We start from the raw sequence: 17,800 nt of genomic DNA, 5'->3' as shown, positions 1-17,800 counted from the left end.
TTGGAATTTCATTCCGGACTGACATTTCGGAAGTAATATCAGTCATTAATGTATAGTCAAATCAAAAATATATGTCATAGATTCCTGACGAATATGAGTCACGAAAGCACGTTCTAGATACACATTCTGAACGTCACATTTTGGAGAGATAGATTTCAGACAACGCATTTCTGACACTTATTTCGGACATGGCATTTCAGACTATGAATATGTAGCTACCATCTATCATAAACGTAGAAATAAGTTGAGAATGAGTTCAACTGAGTTTGGTTTTTGACATTGTGTAGAAGAAGATTGATATGTTTGTTAAGATATTTACCCGTTTTCTGGATGGCCTAGATTTCCCTCTCCTGAATAAAATGCATGATGACATTTTCTAAGATATGAATGTCGTTGAAGAAGCAAACGAAAGGGATTATGAAACAATTAGGACACTAAATCAACGTGCACACGATATAGCGGAACAAGTAAATGAAAAAGAAAAATGCATTGTTGAAGCCATAGAAGGTCAAAGAAGCTAAGAAGTGGATTCAACATGCAAATATTGATGCCTCTTGCAGAACGGGACCGTCTAACAGATGTTGTTAGACTTAGTGGAGATTTTATTGACTGCAAACAAAATATCTATGCCTTACAATTTTCTAATTTGTGGAAGCCAATATAAGTAATTTTGCCCGTTGCAAAATTACTTGTTTATCTTCATCCATTAATTCGTTGTTGAACTTGTGTAAATTTTGATAAAATTCTTCACCTTTGACCATATGTCTACAATCTTAGTCTTTACGTCTTCTTCAGTTCGATACTGTGGAACATCTAACTCAAAGTGAAACAACACTTTTAAGCGTTTCCATCGTGATCCGTACAATAAATGTGGCAGCATGAGGATAACGATATTATCCTCAATTATTACCCAAGATTGAAAAAGGGTGATATCTTCCAGTATACTCCATGGTTGTGTTTGATTTACTGTCATTTCGAACTTCTCAAGGTTCTACAATTCTGGAGTTCTAAAGGTTCTACAATTCCAGTCTCTTATTTATAGTGGTTCATGCCGGCTTTTGGAATTTCATTCCGGACTGACATTTCGGAAGTAATATCAGTCATTAATGTATAGTCAAATCAAAAATATATGTCATAGATTCCTGACGAATATGAGTCACGAAAGCACGTTCTAGATACACATTCTGAACGTCACATTTTGGAGAGATAGATTTCAGACAACGCATTTCTGACACTTATTTCGGACATGGCATTTCAGACTATGAATATGTAGGTACCATGAATCATAAACGTAGAAATAAGTTGAGAATGAGTTCAACTGAGTTTGGTTTTTGACATTGTGTAGAAAAAGATTGATATATTTGTTAAGATATTTACCTGTTTACTGGATGGCCCAGATTTCCCTCTCCTGAATAAAATGCATGATGACATTTTCTAAGATATGAATGTCGTTGAAGAAGCAAACGAAAGGGATTATGAAACAATTAGGACACTAAATCAACGTGCACACGATATAGCGGAACAAGTAAATGAAAAAGAAAAATGCATTGTTGAAGCCATAGAAGGTCAAAGAAGCTAAGAAGTGGATTCAACATGCAAATATTGATGCCTCTTGCAGAACGGGACCATCTAACAGATGTTGTTAGACTTAGTGGAGATTTTATTGACTGCAAACAAAATATCTATGCCTTACAATTTTCTAATTTGTGGAAGCCAATATAAGTAATTTTGCCCGTTGCAAAATTACTTGTTTATCTTCATCCATTAATTCGTTGTTGAACTTGTGTAAATTTTGATAAAATTCTTCACCTTTGACCATATGTCTACAATCTTAGTCTTTACGTCTTCTTCAGTTCGATACTGTGGAACATCTAACTCAAAGTGAAACAACACTTTTAAGCGTTTCCATCATGATCCGTACAATAAATGTGGCAGCATGAGGATAACGATATTATCCTCAATTATTACCCAAGATTGAAAAAGGGTGATATCTTCCAGTATACTCCATGGTTGTGTTTGATTTACTGTCATTTCGAACTTCTCAAGGTTCTACAATTCTGGAGTTCTAAAGGTTCTACAATTCCAGTCTCTTATTTATAGTGGTTCATGCCGGCTTTTGGAATTTCATTCCGGACTGACATTTCGGAAGTAATATCAGTCATTAATGTATAGTCAAATCAAAAATATATGTCATAGATTCCTGACGAATATGAGTCACGAAAGCACGTTCTAGATACACATTCTGAACGTCACATTTTGGAGAGATAGATTTCAGACAACGCATTTCTGACACTTATTTCGGACATGGCATTTCAGACTATGAATATGTAGGTACCATGAATCATAAACGTAGAAATAAGTTGAGAATGAGTTCAACTGAGTTTGGTTTTTGACATTGTGTAGAAGAAGATTGATATATTTGTTAAGATATTTACCCGTTTACTGGATGGCCCAGATTTGCCTCTCCTGAATAAAATGCATGATGACATTTTCTAAGATATGAATGTCGTTGAAGAAGCAAACGAAAGGGATTATGAAACAATTAGGACACTAAATCAACGTGCATACGATATAGCGGAACAAGTAAATGAAAAAGAAAAATGCATTGTTGAAGCCATAGAAGGTCAAAGAAGCTAAGAAGTGGATTCAACATGCAAATATTGATGCCTCTTGCAGAACGGGACCGTCTAACAGATGTTGTTAGAATTAGTGGAGATTTTATTGACTGCAAACAAAATATCTATCCCTTACAATTTTCTAATTTGTGGAAGCCAATATAAGTAATTTTGCCCGTTGCAAAATTACTTGTTTATCTTCATCCATTAATTCGTTGTTGAACTTGTGTAAATTTTGATAAAATTCTTCACCTTTGACCATATGTCTACAATCTTAGTCTTTACGTCTTCTTCAGTTCGATACTGTGGAACATCTAACTCAAAGTGAAACAACACTTTTAAGCGTTTCCATCATGATCCGTACAATAAATGTGGCAGCATGAGGATAACGATATTATCCTCAATTATTACCCAAGATTGAAAATGGGTGATATCTTCCAGTATACTCCATGGTTGTGTTTGATTTACTGTCATTTCAAACTTCTCAAGGTTCTACAATTCTGGAGTTCTAAAGGTTCTACAATTCCAGTCTCTTATTTATAGTGGTTCATGCCGGCTTTTGGAATTTCATTCCGGACTGACATTTCGGAAGTAATATCAGTCATTACTGTATAGTCAAATCAAAAATATATGTCATAGATTCCTGATGAATATGAGTCACGAAAGCACGTTCTAGATACACATTCTGAACGTCACATTTTAGAGAGATAGATTTCAGACAACGCATTTCTGACACTTATTTCGGACATGGCATTTCAGACTATGAATATGTAGGTACCATGAATCATAAACGTAGAAATAAGTTGAGAATGAGTTCAACTGAGTTTGGTTTTTGACATTGTGTAGAAGAAGATTGATATATTTGTTAAGATATTTACCCGTTTACTGGATGGCCCAGATTTCCCTCTCCTGAATAAAATGCATGATGACATTTTCTAAGAGATGAATGTCGTTGAAGAAGCAAATGAAAGGGATTATGAAACAATTAGGACACTAAATCACCGTGCATACGATATAGCGGAACAAGTAAATGAAAAAGAAAAATGCATTGTTGAAGCCATAGAAGGTCAAAGAAGCTAAGAAGTGGATTCAACATGCAAATATGGATGCCTCTTGCAGAACGGGACCGTCTAACAGATGTTGTTAGAATTAGTGGAGATTTTATTGACTGCAAACAAAATATCTATCCCTTACAATTTTCTAATTTGTGGAAGCCAATATAAGTAATTTTGCCCGTTGCAAAATTACTTGTTTATCTTCATCCATTAATTCGTTGTCGAACTTGTGTAAATTTTGATAAAATTCTTCACCTTTGACCATATGTCTACAATCTTAGCCTTTAAGTCTTCTTCAGTTCGATACTGTGGAACATCTAACTCAAAGTGAAACAACACTTTTAAGCGTTTCCATCATGATCCGTACAATAAATGTGGCAGCATGAGGATAACGATATTATCCTCAATTATTACCCAAGATTGAAAAAGGGTGATATCTTCCAGTATACTCCATGGTTGTGTTTGATTTACTGTCATTTCGAACTTCTCAAGGTTCTACAATTCTGGAGTTCTAAAGGTTCTACAATTCCAGTCTCTTATTTATAGTGGTTCATGCCGGCTTTTGGAATTTCATTCCGGACTGACATTTCGGAAGTAATATCAGTCATTACTGTATAGTCAAATCAAAAATATATGTCATAGATTCCTGACGAATATGAGTCACGAAAGCACGTTCTAGATACACATTCTGAACGTCACATTTTGGAGAGATAGATTTCAGACAACGCATTTCTGACACTTATTTCGGACATGGCATTTCAGACTATGAATATGTAGGTACCATGAATCATAAACGTAGAAATAAGTTGAGAATGAGTTCAACTGAGTTTGGTTTTTGACATTGTGTAGAAGAAGATTGATATATTTGTTAAGATATTTACCCGTTTACTGGATGGCCCAGATTTCCCTCTCCTGAATAAAATGCATGATGACATTTTCTAAGATATGAATGTCGTTGAAGAAGCAAACGAAAGGGATTATGAAACAATTAGGACACTAAATCAACGTGCATACGATATAGCGGAACAAGTAATTGAAAAAGAAAAATGCATTGTTGAAGCCATAGAAGGTCAAAGAAGCTAAGAAGTGGATTCAACATGCAAATATGGATGCCTCTTGCAGAACTGGACCGTCTAACAGATGTTGTTAGAATTAGTGGAGATTTTATTGACTGCAAACAAAATATCTATCCCTTACAATTTTCTAATTTGTGGAAGCCAATATAAGTAATTTTGCCCGTTGCAAAATTACTTGTTTATCTTCATCCATTAATTCGTTGTCGAACTTGTGTAAATTTTGATAAAATTCTTCACCTTTGACCATATGTCTACAATCTTAGCCTTTAAGTCTTCTTCAGTTCGATACTGTGGAACATCTAACTCAAAGTGAAACAACACTTTTAAGCGTTTCCATCATGATCCATACATTAGATGTGGCAGCATGAGGATAACGATATTATCCTCGATTATTACCCAAGATTGAAAAATGGTGATATCTTCCAGTATACTCCATGGTTGTGTTTGATTTACTGTCATTTCGAACTTCTCAAGGTTCTACAATTCTGGAGTTCTAAAGGTTCTACAATTCCAGTCTCTTATTTATAGTGGTTCATGCCGATTCCGGATTGACATTACGGAAGTAATATTAGTCATTAATGTATAGTCAAATCAAAAATATATGTCATAGATTCCTGACGAATACGAGTCACGAAAGCACGTTCTAGATACACATTCTGAACGTCACATTTTGGAGAGATAGATTTCAGACAACGCATTTCTGACACTTATTTCGGACATGGCATTTCAGACTATGAATATGTAGCTACCATGAATCATAAACGTAGAAATAAGTTGAGAATGAGTTCAACTGAGTTTGGTTTTTGACATTGCGTAGAAGAAGATTGATATATTTGTTAAGATATTTACCCGTTTTCTGGATGGCCCAGATTTCCCTCTCCTGAATAAAATGCATGATGACATTTTCTAAGATATGAATGTCGTTGAAGAAGCAAACGAAAGGGATTATGAAACAATTAGGACACTAAATCAACGTGCATACGATATAGCGGAACATGTAAATGAAAAAGAAAAATGCATTGTTGAAGCCATAGAAGGTCAAAGAAGCTTAGAAGTGGATTCAACATGCAAATATTGATGCCTTTTGCAAAACGGGACCGTCTAACAGATGTTGTTAGAATTAGTGGAGATTTTATTGACTGCAAAAAAAATATGTATCCCTTACAATTTCCTAATTTGTGGAAGCCAATATAAGTAATTTTGCCCGTTGCAAAATTACTTGTTTATCTTCATCCATTAATTCGTTGTCGAACTTGTGTAAATTTTGATAAAATTCTTCACCTTTGACCATATGTCTACAATCGTAGCCTTTACGTCTTCTTCAGTTCGATACTGTGGAACATCTAACTCAAAGTGAAACAACACTTTTAAGCGTTTCCATCATGATCCGTACATTAGATGTGGCAGCATGAGGATAACCATCTAATCCTCAATTATTACCGAAGATTGAAAAAGCGTGATATCTTCCAGTATACTCCATGGTTGTGTTTGATTTACTGTCATTTCGAACTTCTCAAGGTTCTACAATTCTGGAGTTCTAAAGGTTCTACAATTCCAGTCTCTTATTTATAGTGGTTCATGCCGGCTTTTGGAATTTCATTCCAGACTGACATTTCGGAAGTAATATCAGTCATTAATGTATAGTCAAATCAATAATATATGTCATAGATTCCTGACGAATTTGAGTCACGAAAGCACGTTCTAGATACACATTCTGAATGTCACATTTTGGAGAGATAGATTTCAGACAACGCATTTCTGACACTTATTTCGTACATGGCATTTCAGACTATGAATATGTAGCTACCATCTTTCATAAACGTAGCAATAAGTTGAGAATGAGTTCAACTGAGTTTGGTTTTTGACATTGTGTAGAAGAAGATTGATATATTTTTTAAGATATTTACCCGTTTTCTGGATGGCCCAGATTTCCCTATCCTGAATAAAATGCATGATGACATTTTCTAAGATATGAATGCCGTTGAAGAAGCAAACAAAAGGGATTATGAAACAATTAGGACACTAAATCAACGTGCATACGATATAGCGGAAAAAGTAAATGAAAAAGAAAAATGCATTGTTGAAGCCATAGAAGGTCAAAGAAGCTAAGAAGTGGATTCAACATGCAAATATTGATGCCTCTTGCAGAACGGGACCGTCTAACAGATGTTGTTAGAATTAGTGGAGATTTTATTGACTGCAAACAAAATATCTATCCCTTACAATTTCCTAATTTGTGGAAGCCAATATAAGTAATTTTGCCCGTTGCAAAATTACTTGTTTATCTTCATCCATTAATTCGTTGTCGAACTTGTGTAAATTTTGATAAAATTCTTCACCTTTGACCATATGTCTACAATCTTAGCCTTTACGTCTTCTTCAGTTCGATACTGTGGAACATCTAACTCAAAGTGAAACAACACTTTTAAGCGTTTCCATCATGATCCATACATTAGATGTGGCAGCATGAGGATAACGATATTATCCTCAATTATTACCCAAGATTGAAAAAGCGTGATATCTTCCAGTATACTCCATGGTTGTGTTTGATTTACTGTCATTTCGAACTTCTCAAGGTTCTACAATTCTGGAGTTCTAAAGGTTCTACAATTCCAGTCTCTTATTTATAGTGGTTCATGCCGGCTTTTGGAATTTCATTCCGGACTGACATTTCGGAAGTAATATCAGTCATTAATGTATAGTGAAACAACACTTTTAAGCGTTTCCATCATGATCCGTACATTAGATGTGGCAGCATGAGGATAACCATCTAATCCTCAATTATTACCGAAGATTGAAAAAGCGTGATATCTTCCAGTATACTCCATGGTTGTGTTTGATTTACTGTCATTTCGAACTTCTCAAGGTTCTACAATTCTGGAGTTCTAAAGGTTCTACAATTCCAGTCTCTTATTTATAGTGGTTCATGCCGGCTTTTGGAATTTCATTCCAGACTGACATTTCGGAAGTAATATCAGTCATTAATGTATAGTCAAATCAAAAATATATGTCATAGATTCCTGACGAATATGAGTCACGAAAGCACGTTCTAGATACACATTCTGAACGTCACATTTTGGAGAGATAGATTTCAGACAACGCATTTCTGACACTTATTTCGGACATGGCATTTCAGACTATGAATATGTAGGTACCATGAATCATAAACGTAGAAATAAGTTGAGAATGAGTTCAACTGAGTTTGGTTTTTGACATTGTGTAGAAGAAGATTGATATATTTGTTAAGATATTTACCCGTTTTCTGGATGGCCCAGATTTCCCTATCCTGAATAAAATGCATGATGACATTTTCTAAGATATGAATGCCGTTGAAGAAGCAAACAAAAGGGATTATGAAACAATTAGGACACTAAATCAACGTGCATACGATATAGCGGAAAAAGTAAATGAAAAAGAAAAATGCATTGTTGAAGCCATAGAAGGTCAAAGAAGCTAAGAAGTGGATTCAACATGCAAATATTGATGCCTCTTGCAGAACGGGACCGTCTAACAGATGTTGTTAGAATTAGTGGAGATTTTATTGACTGCAAACAAAATATCTATCCCTTACAATTTTCTAATTTGTGGAAGCCAATATAAGTAATTTTGCTCGTTGCAAAATTACTTGTTTATCTTCATCCATTAATTCGTTGTCGAACTTGTGTAAATTTTGATAAAATTCTTCACCTTTGACCATATGTCTACAATCTTAGCCTTTACGTCTTCTTCAGTTCGATACTGTGGAACATCTAACTCAAAGTGAAACAACACTTTTAAGCGTTTCCATCATGATCCATACATTAGATGTGGCAGCATGAGGATAACGATATTATCCTCAATTATTACCCAAGATTGAAAAAGCGTGATATCTTCCAGTATACTCCATGGTTGTGTTTGATTTACTGTTATTTCGAACTTCTCAAGGTTCTACAATTCTGGAGTTCTAAAGGTTCTACAATTCCAGTCTCTTATTTATAATGGTTCATTCCGGCTTTTGGAATTTCATTCCGGACTGACATTTCGGAAGTAATATCAGTCATTAATGTATAGTGAAACAACACTTTTAAGCGTTTCCATCATGATCCGTATATTAGATGTGGCAGCATGAGGATAACCATCTAATCCTCAATTATTACCGAAGATTGAAAAAGCGTGATATCTTCCAGTATACTCCATGGTTGTGTTTGATTTACTGTCATTTCGAACTTCTCAAGGTTCTACAATTCTGGAGTTCTAAAGGTTCTACAATTCCAGTCTCTTATTTATAGTGGTTCATGCCGGCTTTTGGAATTTCATTCCAGACTGACATTTCGGAAGTAATATCAGTCATTAATGTATAGTCAAATCAATAATATATGTCATAGATTCCTGACGAATTTGAGTCACGAAAGCACGTTCTAGATACACATTATGAATGTCACATTTTGGAGAGATAGATTTCAGACAACGCATTTCTGACACTTATTTCGGACATGGCATTTCAGACTATGAATATGTAGCTACCATCTTTCATAAACGTAGAAATAAGTTGAGAATGAGCTCAACTGAGTTTGGTTTTTGACATTGTGTAGAAGAAGATTGATATATTTGTTAAGATATTTACCCGTTTTCTGGATGGCCCAGATTTCCCTATCCTGAATAAAATGCATGATGACATTTTCTAAGATATGAATGCCGTTGAAGAAGCAAACGAAAGGGATTATGAAACAATTAGGACACTAAATCAACGTGCATACGATATAGCGGAAAAAGTAAATGAAAAAGAAAAATGCATTGTTGAAGCCATAGAAGGTCAAAGAAGCTAAGAAGTGGATTCAACATGCAAATATTGATGCCTCTTGCAGAACGGGACCGTCTAACAGATGTTGTTAGAATTAGTGGAGATTTTATTGACTGCAAACAAAATATCTATCCCTTACAATTTTCTAATTTGTGGAAGCCAATATAAGTAATTTTGCTCGTTGCAAAATTACTTGTTTATCTTCATCCATTAATTCGTTGTCGAACTTGTGTAAATTTTGGTAAAATTCTTCACCTTTGACCATATGTCTACAATGTTAGCCTTTACCTCTTCTTCAGTTCGATACCGTGGAACATCTAACTCAAAGTGAAACAACACTTTTAAGCGTTTCCATCATGATCCGTACATTAGATGTGGCAACATGAGGTTAACCATCTAAACCTCAATTGTTACCGAAGATTGAAAAAGCGTGATATCTTCTTGTATACTCCATGGTTGTGTTTGATTTACTGTCATTTCGAACTTCTCAAGGTTCTACAATTCTGGAGTTCTAAAGGTTCTACAATTCCAGTCTCTTATTTATAGTGGTTCATGCCGGCTTTTGGAATTTCATTCCGGACTGACATTTCGGAAGTAATATCAGTCATTAATGTATAGTCAAATCAATAATATATGTCATAGATTCCTGACGAATTTGAGTCACGAAAGCACGTTCTAGATACACATTCTGAATGTCACATTTTGGAGAGATAGATTTCAGACAACGCATTTCTGACACTTATTTCGGACATGGCATTTCAGACTATGAATATGTAGCTACCATCTTTCATAAACGTAGAAATAAGTTGAGAATGAGCTCAACTGAGTTTGGTTTTTGACATTGTGTAGAAGAAGATTGATATATTTGTTAAGATATTTACCCGTTTTCTGGATGGCCCAGATTTCCCTATCCTGAATAAAATGCATGATGACATTTTCTAAGATATGATTGCCGTTGAAGAAGCAAACGAAAGGGATTATGAAACAATTAGGACACTAAATCAACGTGCATACGATATAGCGGAAAAAGTAAATGAAAAAGAAAAATGCATTGTTGAAGCCATAGAAGGTCAAAGAAGCTAAGAAGTGGATTCAACATGCAAATATTGATGCCTCTTGCAGAACGGGACCGTCTAACAGATGTTGTTAGAATTAGTGGAGATTTTATTGACTGCAAACAAAATATCTATCCCTTACAATTTTCTAATTTGTGGAAGCCAATATAAGTAATTTTGCTCGTTGCAAAATTACTTGTTTATCTTCATCCATTAATTCGTTGTCGAACTTGTGTAAATTTTGATAAAATTCTTCACCTTTGACCATATGTCTACAATCTTAGCCTTTACGTCTTCTTCAGTTCGATACTGTGGAACATCTAACTCAAAGTGAAACAACACTTTTAAGCGTTTCCATCATGATCCGTACATTAGATGTGGCAGCATGAGGATAACGATATTATCCTCAATTATTACCCAAGATTGAAAAAGCGTGATATCTTCCAGTATACTCCATGGTTGTGTTTGATTTACTGTTATTTCGAACTTCTCAAGGTTCTACAATTCTGGAGTTCTAAAGGTTCTACAATTCCAGTCTCTTATTTATAATGGTTCATTCCGGCTTTTGGAATTTCATTCCGGACTGACATTTCGGAAGTAATATCAGTCATTAATGTATAGTGAAACAACACTTTTAAGCGTTTCCATCATGATCCGTATATTAGATGTGGCAGCATGAGGATAACCATCTAATCCTCAATTATTACCGAAGATTGAAAAAGCGTGATATCTTCCAGTATACTCCATGGTTGTGTTTGATTTACTGTCATTTCGAACTTCTCAAGGTTCTACAATTCTGGAGTTCTAAAGGTTCTACAATTCCAGTCTCTTATTTATAGTGGTTCATGCCGGCTTTTGGAATTTCATTCCAGACTGACATTTCGGAAGTAATATCAGTCATTAATGTATAGTCAAATCAATAATATATGTCATAGATTCCTGACGAATTTGAGTCACGAAAGCACGTTCTAGATACACATTATGAATGTCACATTTTGGAGAGATAGATTTCAGACAACGCATTTCTGACACTTATTTCGGACATGGCATTTCAGACTATGAATATGTAGCTACCATCTTTCATAAACGTAGAAATAAGTTGAGAATGAGCTCAACTGAGTTTGGTTTTTGACATTGTGTAGAAGAAGATTGATATATTTGTTAAGATATTTACCCGTTTTCTGGATGGCCCAGATTTCCCTATCCTGAATAAAATGCATGATGACATTTTCTAAGATATGAATGCCGTTGAAGAAGCAAACGAAAGGGATTATGAAACAATTAGGACACTAAATCAACGTGCATACGATATAGCGGAAAAAGTAAATGAAAAAGAAAAATGCATTGTTGAAGCCATAGAAGGTCAAAGAAGCTAAGAAGTGGATTCAACATGCAAATATTGATGCCTCTTGCAGAACGGGACCGTCTAACAGATGTTGTTAGAATTAGTGGAGATTTTATTGACTGCAAACAAAATATCTATCCCTTACAATTTTCTAATTTGTGGAAGCCAATATAAGTAATTTTGCTCGTTGCAAAATTACTTGTTTATCTTCATCCATTAATTCGTTGTCGAACTTGTGTAAATTTTGATAAAATTCTTCACCTTTGACCATATGTCTACAATCTTAGCCTTTACCTCTTCTTCAGTTCGATACCGTGGAACATCTAACTCAAAGTGAAACAACACTTTTAAGCGTTTCCATCATGATCCGTACATTAGATGTGGCAACATGAGGTTAACCATCTAAACCTCAATTGTTACCGAAGATTGAAAAAGCGTGATATCTTCTTGTATACTCCATGGTTGTGTTTGATTTACTGTCATTTCGAACTTCTCAAGGTTCTACAATTCTGGAGTTCTAAAGGTTCTACAATTCCAGTCTCTTATTTATAGTGGTTCATGCCGGCTTTTGGAATTTCATTCCGGACTGACATTTCGGAAGTAATATCAGTCATTAATGTATAGTCAAATCAATAATATATGTCATAGATTCCTGACGAATTTGAGTCACGAAAGCACGTTCTAGATACACATTCTGAATGTCACATTTTGGAGAGATAGATTTCAGACAACGCATTTCTGACACTTATTTCGGACATGGCATTTCAGACTATGAATATGTAGCTACCATCTTTCATAAACGTAGAAATAAGTTGAGAATGAGCTCAACTGAGTTTGGTTTTTGACATTGTGTAGAAGAAGATTGATATATTTGTTAAGATATTTACCCGTTTTCTGGATGGCCCAGATTTCCCTATCCTGAATAAAATGCATGATGACATTTTCTAAGATATGATTGCCGTTGAAGAAGCAAACGAAAGGGATTATGAAACAATTAGGACACTAAATCAACGTGCATACGATATAGCGGAAAAAGTAAATGAAAAAGAAAAATGCATTGTTGAAGCCATAGAAGGTCAAAGAAGCTAAGAAGTGGATTCAACATGCAAATATTGATGCCTCTTGCAGAACGGGACCGTCTAACAGATATTGTTAGAATTAGTGGAGATTTTATTGACTGCAAACAAAATATCTATCCCTTACAATTTTCTAATTTGTGGAAGCCAATATAAGTAATTTTGCTCGTTGCAAAATTACTTGTTTATCTTCATCCATTAATTCGTTGTCGAACTTGTGTAAATTTTGAAAAAATTCTTCACCTTTGACCATATGTCTACAATCTTAGCCTTTACCTCTTCTTCAGTTCGATACCGTGGAACATCTAACTCAAAGTGAAACAACACTTTTAAGCGTTTCCATCATGATCCGTACATTAGATGTGGAAACATGAGGTTAACCATCTAATCCTCAATTGTTACCGAAGATTGAAAAAGCGTGATATCTTCTTGTATACTCCATGGTTGTGTTTGATTTACTGTCATTTCGAACTTCTCAAGGTTCTACAATTCTGGAGTTCTAAAGGTTCTACAATTCCAGTCTCTTATTTATAGTGGTTCATGCCGGCTTTTGGAATTTCATTCCGGACTGACATTTCGGAAGTAATATCAGTCATTAATGTATAGTCAAATCAATAATATATGTCCTAGATTCCTGACGAATATGAGTCACGAATGCACGTTCTAGATACACATTCTGAACGTCACATTTTGGAGAGATAGATTTCAGACAACGCATTTCAGACACTTATTTCGGACATGGCATTTCAGACAATGAATATGTAGCTACCATGAATCACAAACGTAGAAATAAGTTGAGAATGAGTTCAACTGAGTTTGGTTTTTGACATTGTGTAGAAGAAGATTGATATGTTTGTTCAGATATTAACCCGTTTTCTTGATGGCCCAAATTTCCCTCTCCTGAATAAAATGCAGGATGACATTTTCTAAGATATGAATGTCGTTGAAGAAGCAAACGAAAGGGATTATGAAACAATTAGGACACTAAATCAACGTGCATACGATATAGCGGAACAAGTAAATGAAAAAGAAAAATGTGTTGTTAAAGCCATAAAAGGTCAAAGAAGCTAAGAAGTGTATTCAACATGCAAATATTGATGCGTCATGCAGAACGGGACCCTCTAACAGATGTTGTTAGAATCTGTGGAGATTTTATTGACTGAAAACAAAATATGTATCCCTTACAATTTCCTAATTTGTGAAAACCAACATCAGTAATTTTTCCCGTTGCAAAATAACTTGTTTATCTTCATCAATTAATACGTTGTCGAACTTGTGTAAATTTTGGTAAAATTCTTCACCTTTGACCATATGTCTACAATCTTAGCCTTTACGTCTTCTTCAGTTCGATACTGTGGAACATCTAACTCAAAGTGAAACAACACTTTTAAGCGTTTCCATCATGATCCGTACATTAGATGTGGCAGCATGAGGATAACGATATTATCCTCAATTATTACCCAAGATTGAAAAAAGCGTGATATCTTCCAGTATACTCCATGGTTGTGTTTGATTTACTGTCATTTCGAACTTCTCAAGGTTCTACAATTCTGGAGTTCTAAAGGTTCTACAATTCCAGTCTCTTATTTATAGTGGTTTATGCCGGCTTTTGGAATCTCATTCCGGACTGACATTTCGGAAGTAATATCAGTCATTAATGTATAGTCAAATAAAAAATATATGTCATAGATTCCTGACGAATATGAGTCACGAAAGCATGTTCTAGATACACATTCTGAACGTCACATTTTGGAGAGATAGATTTCAGACAACGCATTTCTGACACTTATTTCGTACATGGCATTTCAGACTATGAATATGTAGCTACCATGAATCATAAACGTAGAAATAAGTTGAGAATGAGTTCAACTGAGTTTGGTTTTTGACATTGTGTAGAAGAAGATTGATATATTTGTTAAGATATTTACCCGTTTTCTAGATGGCCCAGATTTCCCTCTCCTGAATAAAATGCATGATGACATTTTATAAGATATGAATGTCGTTGAAGAAGCAAACGAAAGGGATTATGAAACAATTAGGACACTAAATCAACGTGCATACGATATAGCGGAACATGTAAATGAAAAAGAAAAATGCATTGTTGAAGCCATAGAAGGTCAAAGAAGCTAAGAAGTGGATTCAACATGCAAATATTGATGCCTCTTGCAAAACAGGACCGTCTAACAGATGTTGTTAGAATTAGTGGAGATTTTATTGACTGCAAACAAAATATGTATCCCTTACAATTTCCTAATTTGTGGAAACCAATATAAGTAATTTTGCCCGTTGCAAAATTACTTGTTTATCTTCATCTATTAATTCGTTGTCGAACTTGTGTAAATTTTGATAAAATTCTACACCTTTGACCATATGTCTACAATCTTAGCCTTTACGTCTTCTTCAGTTTGATATTGTGGAACATCTAACTCAAAGTGAAACAACACTTTTAAGTGTTTCCATCATGATCCGTACATTAGATGTGGCAACATTAGGTTAACCATCTAATCCTCCATTATTACCGAAGATTGAAAAAGCGTGATATCTTCCTGTATGCTCCATGGTTGTGTTTGATTTACTGTCATTTCGAACTTCTCAGGGTTCTACAATTCTGGAGTTCTAAAGGTTCTACAATTCCAGTCTCTTATTTATAGTGGTTAATGCCGGCTTTTGGAATTTCATTCCAGACTGACATTTCGGAAGTAATATCAGTCATTAATGTATAGTCAAATCAAAAATATATGTCCTAGATTCCTGACGAATATGAGTCACGAAAGCACGTTCTAGATACACATTCTGAACGTCACATTTTGGAGAGATAGATTTCAGACAACGCATTTCTGACACTTATTTCGGACATGGCATTTCAGACTATGAATATGTAGCTACCATGAATCATAAACGTAGAAATAAGTTGAGAATGAGTTCAGCTGAGTTTGGTTTTTGACATTGTGTAGAAGAAGATTGATATGTTTGTTAAGATATTTACCCGTTTTCTAGATGGCCCAGAGTTCCCTCTTCTGAATAAAATGCATGATGACATTTTCTAAGATATGAATGTTGTTGAAGAAGCAAACGAAAGGGATTATGAAATAATTAGGACACTAAATCAATGTGCATATGATATAGCGGAACAAGTAAATGAAAAAGAAAAATGCATTGTTGAAGCCATAGAAGGTCAAAGAAGCTAAGAAGTGGATTCAACATGCAAATATTGATGCCTCTTGCAGAACGGGACCGTCTAACAGATGTTGTTAGAATTAGTGGAGATTTTATTGACTGCAAACAAAATATCTATCCCTTACAATTTTCTAATTTGTGGAAGCCAATATAAGTAATTTTGCCCGTTGCAAAATTACTTGTTTATCTTCATCCATTAATTCGTTGTCGAACTTGTGTAAATTTTGATAAAATTCTTCACCTTTGACCATATGTCTACAATCTTAGCCTTTACCTCTTCTTCAGTTCGATACCGTGGAACATCTAACTCAAAGTGAAACAACACTTTTAAGCGTTTCCATCATGATCCGTACATTAGATGTGGCAACATGAGGTTAACCATCTAATCCTCAATTGTTACCGAAGATTGAAAAAGCGTGATATCTTCTTGTATACTCCATGGTTGTGTTTGATTTATTGTCATTTTGAACTTCTCAAGGTTCTACAATTCTGGAGTTCTAAAGGTTCTACAATTCCAGTCTCTTATTTATAGTGGTTCATGCCGGATTTTGGAATTTCATTCCAGACTGACATTTCGGAAGTAATATCAGTCATTAATGTATAGTCAAATCAATAATATATGTCATAGATTCCTGACTAATTTGAGTCACGAAAGCACGTTCTAGATACACATTCTGAACGTCACATTTTGGAGAGATAGATTTCAGACAACGCATTTCTAACACTTATTTCGGACATGGCATTTCAGACTATGAATATGTAGCTACCATGAATCACAAACGTAGAAATAAGTTGAGAATGAGTTCAACTGAGTTTGGTTTTTGACATTGTGTAGAAGAAGATTGATATGTTTGTTCAGATATTAACCCGTTTTCTGGATGGCCCAAATTTCCCTCTCCTGAATAAAATGCATGATGACATTTTATAAGATATGAATGTCGTTGAAGAAGCAAACGAAAGGGATTATGAAACAATTAGGACACTAAATCAACGTGCATACGATATAGCGGAACATGTAAATGAAAAAGAAAAATGCATTGTTGAAGCCATAGAAGGTCAAAGAAGCTAAGAAGTGGATTCAACATGCAAATATTGATGCCTCTTGCAAAACGGGACCGTCTAACAGATGTTGTTAGAATTAGTGGAGATTTTATTGACTGCAAACAAAATATGTATCCCTTACAATTTCCTAATTTGAGGAAACCAATATAAGTAATTTTGCCCGTTGCAAAATTACTTGTTTATCTTCATCTATTAATTCGTTGTCGAACTTGTGTAAATTTTGATAAAATTCTTCACCTTTGACCATATGTCTACAATCTTAGCCTTTACGTCGTCTTCAGTTCGATACTGTGGAACATCTAACTCAAAGTGAAACAACACTTTTAAGTGTTTCCATCATGATCCGTACATTAGATGTGGCAACATTAGGTTAACCATCTAATCCTCCATTATTACCGAAGATTGAAAAAGCGTGATATCTTCCTGTATACTCCATGGTTGTGTTTGATTTACTGTCATTTCGAACTTCTCAGGGTTCTACAATTCTAGAGTTCTAAAGGTTCTACAATTCCAGTCTCTTATTTATAGTGGTTAATGCCGGCTTTTGGAATTTCATTCC

This window comes from Lactuca serriola, chromosome 5 (assembly GCF_051521515.1).
Source record: "Lactuca serriola cultivar US96UC23 chromosome 5, Lser_US96UC23_V15, whole genome shotgun sequence".
Lineage (NCBI taxonomy): Eukaryota > Viridiplantae > Streptophyta > Magnoliopsida > Asterales > Asteraceae > Lactuca > Lactuca serriola.
Note: the sequence above shows the minus strand (reverse complement) of the source record.